Raw genomic sequence first — 10,264 nt, 5'->3', positions numbered from 1 at the left:
GGATATATATATATATATATGAAAAGTAGTTCAGCCATGTTGAAGTCATATTTGTCTTTTGTACGTCTTCCTTTATATGTAGAATTGTCTGTGTTTACATATGCTGATAAGTCAGCATGCCCACAATTCAGCTAGAAGGCCATTCTGGCCACAGGAGTGTACAGCCAGTACTCTGTAAATATGTCTAATCAATCATTTGTTTTTCACAATGAAAAGTCATTTGGTAATGAAAAAGTTGCTCAGCTATTATTTTCTCCACAATGGAGTTTTTTGCCTCTTTGGCCAGGACTACCTCTACCTAAGCGTGTGGAGCTTCCAGGTTAAAGGTGATAGCAGGTATGATTAGTGATCAAAATATTGATCAAAAGAGGGGAGACTGTAATGGAAATGTTTAAGTTCTGTATATAATTGTATTGTATTTTGTATGTATTGCACACTGCCCTCACTGTGCAACAGCACTAATAATGTTTTCAGTAAATGTTTACATTCTTTCGAGTCCTGATTAGAATAAGCCTGCCTATGTAACGCCCTTTGTTACGATAAACCTACAATTGTAATATTAATGTGATACCTACGTAATCATGTGCATAAAAACCTTCAATTGCGTCATAATAAAGCAGAACGGTTATTTTTAAAGATGCTGAGCGTATATTTTGTGTCTGTTCCCTACTGCAGTAGTTATTATTAATTTGGAACCACTAATCAATATGAGGATAGGGGTTACCTATCATCAATTTAACCGAGTCATATGCTTTAAGAATAGTCCAACAGTGCCACACTTCTTCTAACAGAAAGGAGACAGTAGAAACTACTGAGCGCAGATACATGTCACAAAGTAAGGAAATTGCTTTTAATAATGTTTAATTAGCCCAATTGATTATGCACACACTCATCTAGTCATTAGACTACAAAAACGTGAATAGAGGGCATTAGAGGGTTAAGATCCCATGCACGGGATGAAATGAAGTAGTGTAAGAAACTGGTTTTGTAATGAGCATCCTGGAAGAAATCGATAATTTGACTGCTCCACTTTTTAAAGGAAATACCTGGAAAATGTATGCTTTAAATGTTGCTGGTTTGACCTTTGCTAGCTCTGCTCTCCATAACATCCTCAAGAAAAAGATGTTTTATGGATATTTTGACATTTACTTGAGAAGATTTGTAGTTAGACTTTCAAGCCCTGAAAGCTTCATTACACACCCTAAATTATATGCAGCAGAGAAATGTAACACATGGCAGCCAAGGTGTCACTTATTTGATTGCTGTAGTTCAGTGTGTGTGTGTGTTGCTAAGCCACGTGTAGCTGTAATTATATCTGGTATTCCCAGGTCAACAAGTGTCCAGCAGGAGGTCAAGCAGTCAGTTTAAGGTCAAGGAAGTTTTTTTTTTCAGGTTCCAACCCATCTGCCTGGTGCTGGACAGCTTGCACAAAGAAGATCTGTACTGATCAGTCTGACCGCAGCCTTTCCTCCTCCTCCCACCTCAGACAGCAGCAATTAACATAATCAAGCAGTTGACTCCAATTAAGGCTTCCTCTTATTATTGTCGATGGAAGGGCCGCGGCAGGACTGAGAGAAAATTAGCAGCTGACTTGGTTTTGCATATCTTAATTTAAAATGACAGGGTGTGTCACAGGGGGACGGTGACCCTGCCAGCGCTGAGTAGCTCTCGTGTGGCAACAATTTCCAAAACTGAAATTACTCGACGCAGCGTTCCGCTGGAGGATGGAGGCCATCAGAGACAGCCAATAGTGGGCTGAGACTTGCCTCACCTCCCACCACAACCTCATCTGCATGACGACCCCCTTCTCATTTCTTCATAATTAAAAATGATATTATCATTCGCCTGTGTATTTATAAGATTACCCAGGACACATTTCTGCTCATCTCATTGTGAGAATCTGGAGATTTATAACTGACAGAAATGTATCTCACAGCAATCACAATGGTAGGAAAAAAAACTTCCCTGTGTCTAAAACATCTAGTTAGAAGATTAGATATTCTGTCATTGAATGAATGTCTACCCAGTAATTGTGTGTCGATCAGCTAAGTGAACGTGGACCATTTTTACAAGAAAAACAAAAAAAAACAATGGGATACATTAGTAATTCTAAGGGATGCAATGAAAATGACAGCAAGCCAGCAACCATGATACTATTACTTAAATTGATACCATAGTATTCTAATAGGAAATTACATGTGGGAACCCAGAAGTTTAAGGGGGGTAATATATGCAGGAGAGGAGGGCAGAAGCCATGACAGGTGGCTCTGTGTGCAGGCGAGAAGTGTACAAGAAATAGGACAGTGGCCAATATGAGAAATGTACAGAGGGACTTGTAGCAGGAAGTATGTACAGTACAGAAGTGTGGAGGCTATGATAGTGGCAATATGTGCATGAGACGAGGGAGAGGGCATGAGAACAGGCAGAACACTTAAAACATAGCTAAACCTAAGAACAAAACTTTAATATATGCTGCAGTATACCAATCCTTAGAAGTTTATTTAAAATTTTGTTAGGCTAAGAACATAGGAAATACCTGTTGATCTTGCCAGGAATGCAATGTCCTTGCCACATTTTTTTTAAGGTGAACTGAAAGGACAAACAATGTTATTTTTCTTTTGTAAACTAATAATCTCCACATCACCCATGTAAAAGAGATTAGAGTTGGGCGAACAGTTCGAGCTGAGCAAAAGTTCATCCATTTGGCGAACACCCGTATTTGTGGGGCTGGTATGGATTTTAAGGGGAGTGGGGTCCCCCCAAAATCCATACCAGACCCTTAGGGCTGGTATAGATTTTGAGGTAAACCCCCACACCAAATATTTTTTTTTTTAAATGGCGTGTGGCCCCCCCAAAATCCATACTTGACTCTTATCCAAGCATGCAGCCTGGCAGGTCAAAAAAAAGGGGGGGCAAGTGGGTCCCCCCCATCCTGAACCATACCAGGCCACATGCCCTCAACATGGGGGGATGCTTTGGGCCAGGGAAGACTCTGCCCCCCCACCCCAAAGCACCTTGTCCTCATGTTGATAGTTTCATCCTTGTTAACTAAGCAGCTTTCAGAGAGTTACTAGGCTTTGTTACTGAAAAGAAATGTACGGAGCTGGAATGAAATATAAGCGCAGGGCATACATGACAGGGTGGAAGGAACGAGCATACCGCAAGGGGTTAAAGAGGGGTTGGTACAGTTTCAGAGAAAAAAATTTCACCCTTGCCTGATTGGAGGAATTGGTGCAGGATAAGGAGGAGCTGGAGTGTTAGGAAGGGAGGAAGTAGGAGACTCAGTGGCAGAAGACAAGTCGGTGTGGAAAGTCTGGCCCTCCTGCCCCAGAGGAAAAGTTTGGAGGTGCTTCAGGCAAAAGGTTTGGCAATTGGGGTCCTTGATGAAGGTACAAAAATGAGGTATTGTTGATAAATACGGTTGGACCTGTCTCAGGTATGGAGTCCTCCTAGTTCAGTCTAAACTACCGGGTAGTAAGGTGGTAGGGGTCTGTGGTCAGTTAGCCCCCGAGGCAGTGGTGCGGCTGGGGACAGAATCTAACTTAGAGGTACCACAGATTCCAAAAAGTTTTGGATTGGTGTTGTCAAGGATCTGCAATCATCTTTCATATAAAGTTGATGGTTAAATATGTTTTTGAGTAGCCATTTAAATCCAACACAGTGTCCATGTCATTAATGGAAAAGGAAGGCAAAGGTTGGGTAGGTACATAATTGAGTTGGGGCAGTAAGTTATCTGAACAACCCTAGTCATGCTTTTTCATCTGCAAAAAATACCCAGAAAATAATCTTTTTAAAGTGCCCAGCATGATTAAGTTACATGACTGCTGAGAAACGTAGGCTCATTTGTGACCAACTCATAAACCAATACCTTGCCCATCCAAAAAACACTGACGCTGATTAAGTTGGAAGTAGGGCATGGCCACAGCTTTATTGGACTTTACAAATGTACCAAACAATAACGACAGTCACAGTTATACTGTGAGCACCCATAAAACATAAACTCACACAGTCTAGGAGGCCTGTCCTTACCATCAGTGCTAGACAGGCATTAGATTGACCCTAGAATTTAACTTGAGGGCATAGCCCATAAAGCAACATCGGTTGCTGGCAAGGTCAAAACGACCACATGCAAGTCAGTGGTACACTGACGAGCACCCCAATACAGTCAACACCGGTTTGACTGTAGATCGAGATTAAACATATCGAGGCCAGTCATTAAACCACTTGCCCACTGTGCACTAATACCCCCTTCCTAACCAGGCCAATTTTCAGCTTTCAGCACTCTCACACTTTTAATGACAATTACTCATGCAACACTGTACTCATATGAAAGTTTTTTCCTTTTTGTCATACAAATAGAGCTTTCTTTTGGTGGTATTTAATCACCACAGGTTTTTTATTTTTTGTGCTATAAATGAAAAAAGACCGAAAATTTTGTTAAAAAAAAATGTAAAATGTAAATGTAAAAAAAATGTCTTTGTTTCTGTTATAAAATGTAGCAAATCAGTCATTTTTCTTTATAAGTTTTGGCCAAAAGTTATACTGCTACATATCTTTAGTAAAAATAACCCAAATAGGGGCGTGGCCAGGCAGCGGATGTAGCCGAACGCATCTTCAGCTCTCTCCGCCGAGACTCCGATCTACTATCCTGAGGACACAGTCTTTACTGGACCGATTGTTTTACAAACGGTTGTGGCAGCCTCAAGGTTTCTGGTACTACCTCTGCCTTACCGAAACAGGCCTGATGGCATCCACAAAACTGCAGAATGCAGCCCGAACCATGGACCTCATGGCCCAAAATGGCACTCTGTCCCAGAGAACGAGTAAGGACAGATACAAGGTATCAGCATAGAAGCTGTTCTCCAAACCGCTACCCAAGGACTCTTTAGCCTCTGCCTGCTACCCGGAGGACTCCTCAGGAAGCATATCTGAAGCAGATGACACCATACTACTGGACGATGCCAACAGTGCAGGATTTGACTGGAACACAGTGAGTACACCGGGGGACATCTTTGCTAGGCCCCCAGACCCTGCCACTAAAGATACACATGGTGAACCCACACTGAGGGACATTTTCACAGTGGTAAACACCTGTAATATATTCATAGCTGCACTCACTACAGAGATAAAGGGGGTTAAAATGGAGATCATCTTCCTGTGGAAAGATACACAAAAGCTGGGGGAGAGAATGTCAGCTCTGGAGGGGAGAGTAAGCTCCATAGAGGATGAAATGGCACCCATGCAGCGTGATCTCACATACAACACCCACCTCACCACACAACGCGTCTCTCGTCTGGAAGATTTGGAAAACAGGATGAGACAGAATAATGTAAGAGCCATACGACTACCCGAAAAAGTGGAAGGCAAGAATCCGTTTGATTTTATTTGGCAGGGAGGTGTTTTCCCCTATGTTTTCAGTGGAAAAGGTGCACAGGGTTCCTGCTAGGCCTCTGCAACCAGGGGCCCCACCATGGCCATTCTTGTTCAAGCTTCTTAATTATAAGGACAGTGATGTGATCCTCTATAATGCCAGAATCCGGCCTGAAGCCCCGAGGATTGATAATGCAAAAATTTCTCTATTCCCGAATTTTCCTGCAGACCTCCAGAAACAAAGAGCTAAATTCACAGATGTGAAACGTCGCCTCAGGGATCTGGGAATAAAATACGCCACGTTTTATCCTGCTCGACTACGTGTGGAGGCTCTGGGATCGATTAATTTCTTTGATAAGCCGTTGGCGGCTGTGCAATGGTTAGAGAAGAAAACTCTCTCCATGAAAACTGCAACAGAAGACCTGCTCCATCCTGAATGGTACTCTTCCCATGCTAAGTTCAAGATACATGCTAAGACGGAGTGCTCTGTTTTTTGCAATGGTTCACATTAAGGAATCACGGCTACTGTTCTTGCTGTTGAGAAGCTGTGTGACATTCAAGTGCGCTTCCACTGTTGCCCCCTAAATGGTCTGGAACAGATCTCCAACTAACTTGAATCGTGGTTCTAGGGCCCAGTTGGCCAGGAACCTAAAATTTTGTTTTCTACCATGGCCTTTTTTTACCTATTCAGATGCACTATTCACCGCTCCACTGGAAAAAATTTTGAACTGGGGGGTTTTCCCTGCTTGTTTCTATCATTATCTAACTGTATGTCATTCCACTGTCCTGGAACTGGATCCTATGACAACTAAGTACCCTGCTCCTGATCTTACTATATTGCAAAGAGTTAAAAAATAATAAAGTGCAGCGCTAGAAGTATCTAGTATGTACAAGAAACATAAACGCACATTAACCGGTTCCCGACCGGCTCCTGTACATTTACGTCGGCAGAATGGCACGGCTGTGCAAAGTAACGTACCCGTACGTTACTTTGAATTTGCCACCGTGTGTGCGCCTGCCGCGAGCTCTGTGAGTCGCGTCGCGGGGCCCGCGGACTCGATCGCCACGGGGATACCCGCGATCGCCTCACGGAGAGGACGAACGGGGAGATGCTGATGTAAACAGCATCTCCCCGTTCTGCCTAGTGAAAGTGTCACTGGATTTCTGCTCCCTGTCATCGGAGCAGAGATCAGTGACCTCACATACACAGCCCATCCCCCCTACAGTTAGTAATCACCCCCAGTACTGATTTTTTGTTTAAACTCTCTTTATTGTTATCCATCACATCTCAACAAATACAGTTCAGTACAAATTCGTTAGTGACAGACTTTCTTATATCAACATTAGCCGTAGTCAGCAAGTTTATATTTAACAAGAATAAAATAAAATAGAGTATAAGGAGGAGGGGGAGGATAGTCTAGGGCTGTGTTAAAATTTCCTGTTGAGACCGTGAGGACTGATCTCGTGGTTGGTACCAGTATATGCTACATTGAGGTTTACAGGTCCCCGGGGGCGGCGACCAGCAGTAGCCCCCGCCCGCCAAAGACCCTCCAACCTGAGCAAAAATGATCCTCCGGACCAGGGAGAGGTAAGCCGCGGACCGCCCGGGTCCCACCACTGGGCCCGTCCTCCGGAGGAGGGGGGCACGGGGCCTCCATCTATCCTCCCCCGGCGCGCCCCCGGGACCGCGGGCCCGTCCCCGCCCACCCGGTCCCCCCGGCCAGGAGAGCAGCCTTTCCTCAAATTTAACCGGTAGGTTATGTTGGGAGACTATACTCTTATACAATCAACAAGCAGTACCGTATATAATATCACTTGATAGGGTAAAAGAGGTAGGGGTAAGAAGAGGAAAGAATAGAAAGTGGGGGGGAGGAGTGTTAGGGAAGGTGGGTGGGGTAAGGAGGGGTAGATAGGGTCAAACCTTGTTCGCTCGTGCCTCTCCGATCGCCAACTCCGGACCATCCGCCCCCAGGCAGCCCCTTGGTTCGGGCAAAGGCATCTGAGTCCATGTGCGGTCTACCTTTCAGTCCTAAGGAGAAACCGTGGTGGGAGCTGTTCAGGGTGGGCTCAGTGGCCCAATGTGGGATCCGCCAATTTTAGTAGGGAAATGTCCAGGCTAGAGGGTACATAGGAAGTATCATGGAAGTGTTCTTGCCATATTGACCATATGGCTGTGTGCTTAACTGTAGTGTTTTTGCCCACTGCCACCCATTCCTCTGCTTCCCTTATTGCATTTACCCTGCATATCCATTCCTCTTTGCTCGGAATCTGCTCTTTCTTCCAGAAGATAGGCAGTAGGCGCTTAGCTGCGTTGAGCAAATGGGGTAGTGCGCTTTTTTTGTAGCGACTAACTGGTACAGGGGGGACATGCAGGAGGAAATGTTCCGGGTAAAAGGGGATCTCTATCCCGAGGATATCTTTGATCTGGTCCTTAATCATCAGCCAATATGTCGTTATTCGTGGGCACTCCCACCACAAATGCAGGAGGGTACCTCGGCCTCCGCATCCCCGCCAACATCGATCCGAGCTAGCAGGATAAATCCGCGCCATCTCAGATGGGACTCTGTACCAACGTGTTAGTAATTTGTAATTTGTCTCTTGCATTTTAGAGTCCAGCGAGCTGGAGTGTGTGAATTGGTACATACATGTTAGTTGAGACTCGGAGAACCCCTTCCCAAGGTCTGTCTCCCATGCTCTTATATAGGTAGGTTTAGAGGCCGAGGCCGAGGACCCCAGTAATTGATAAAGTTCAGAAATCATGTGCGGGACCGGTTCTTCCAGTATGAACAGTCCCTCAAAAGGCGAGAGTGTTGTGATGTCTCTAATAGTGTTGCCGTGTACTGCAAAAAAGTGGTGCAGTTGTCTGTACTTCCAGAAATTTAGGTGTGGGCTACCTGGTCTATTTCCCAGAGACTCAAAGGGCAGAAGCTTCCCACCTCTCAGTAGCTTGCCACAGCTGGCATTCTTGTCATCTACCCAGGCCTCAAAGAAACCTGCGCGTTCCCCCGGTGCAAACCAGAGGAATCCACCCAACGGGGCCAACGGGGACACAGGGGGGGCTAAATTCAACCTTCTGTTTACTCTGTCCCATGTGTCAAGCGTAGATATCGTTAATGGGGACGTAGAATCTGATAGTCCCCTGTGTTCCCGTGAGAGCCACAGGGCGTAGGACAAGTTTCTGCCCGCCATATATTTTTCCATAGTCACCCAAAGTTTGGAATGTCCATGGAAGTGCCAATTTAGAGTCCTCTGTAGGGCAATAGCCTGGCAGTATCGTTGTAAGTCCGGGACCCCCAGCCCTCCGTATCTTTTCGAACGTCTCAGCACCTTCATAGCAATTCGTGGCCTCTTTGAATTCCAAATGAAGGTGGTGATCAAGTTGGATACTTGCTTAAAAAAGGTTTTGGGGAGGCGTATGGGAAGCATCTGCATGTAAAACAGGATTCTGGGGAGTACGTTCATTTTTATTATATTTGTCCTGCCTATCCATGTGAATGCTGTCTTTGTCCAGTGTGTTAAGTCTTGTTTGATTTCTGTCAAAAGTCTGGGGAAGTTTGTGGGATATAGGGTGTCAAAGCTGTCTGTCAGTTGTATGCCTAGGTAGCGTAGAGAAGATTTAGTCCACGTGAAAGGGAATGCTGCTTTTAGGCTGTTTGTCATGGAGGAAGATAGGTTGACAGGTAGAATTTCCGATTTATTGTAGTTGATTTTAAAGTTAGAAAGTGTACCAAAGTTTTTGAGTTCCCGCATCAGGACCGGCAACGAGATCAGGGGATTGGTTAGGTGGAACAGTACGTCATCTGCATAGGCTGAGAGTTTGTGCTCCACAGTACCCACCGTCAGCCCTGTGATATCTGTATTTGTTCTCACTCTACGAAGCAGTGGTTCTAAGGCCAGGGCGAAGAGGAGGGGGGAGAGCGGGCACCCCTGTCTCGTGCCGTTCCCGATCGGGAACTTGGATGAGAGAATCCCATTAACCTTAACCTGTGCACAAGGTTCCGAGTAAAGGGCCAGTATCCAAGCTAGCATATTTGGGCCCAACCCCATTGAGGTTAGGACCTCTCTGAGATAAGACCAATCTATGCGATCGAACGCCTTTTCGGCGTCGGTGGAGAGTATTAGGTAAGGGGGGGGTACATCTTTAGTTTTAGCCCAATGTATAAGTTGAATCGCACGAATTGAGTTGTCTCGAGCTTCGCGTCCTACAATAAAACCCGTCTGGTCTAAGTGAACAATAAGGGGGATAAGGTGTTTCAGTCGGTTTGCAAGGATTTTCGCTAGGATTTTGACGTCCGTATTTAGTAAGGAAATGGGGCGGTAACTCTGTGGGACAGTTGGGTCTTTACCCTCCTTCGGTATAACCGAGATGTGTGCTAAGAGAGCTTCAGATGGGATTTTGCATCCCTTTACTAGGGAGTTGAAGTATTTACACATGTGGTTCATCAGGAGCGGGGAGAATTTGGCATAATATGCTATAGTGAATCCATCAGGACCTGGGCTTTTCCCGTTGGGTAGGGATTTAATGGTGGACTCAAGTTCCGTGGTGGTGATGGGGGATTCTAGGTCTGCTAGTTGGTCTTCAGTCAGGGGGGGCAGTCCGTTGATGGATAGATAGTCTCGAATTTTGGTCAGTCTGTTCTCTTTGGCTTCAAGGGTAGTTTTTGCATCTAGGTTGTAGAGTTCGGCGTAATAGTCGCGGAACCCTTCTGCTATCTTGGAGGAGTGGAATGTCATATCACCCGTGGGGGATCGAAGTTTGTGTACTTGCGTTTGGGCCCGTTTTGCTCGAAGCGCTCTTGCTAGCATGCGTCCGCACTTGTTACCGTGTTCGTAGTATCGGTGGGATAAGTGTCGCAATTGTTTACGTGCTTGTCGTTCTAACAACCGTGAAAAT

This window comes from Aquarana catesbeiana, linkage group LG02, assembly GCF_042186555.1.
Source record: "Aquarana catesbeiana isolate 2022-GZ linkage group LG02, ASM4218655v1, whole genome shotgun sequence".
Classification (NCBI taxonomy): domain Eukaryota; kingdom Metazoa; phylum Chordata; class Amphibia; order Anura; family Ranidae; genus Aquarana; species Aquarana catesbeiana.
This window is presented reverse-complemented; position numbering follows the sequence as displayed.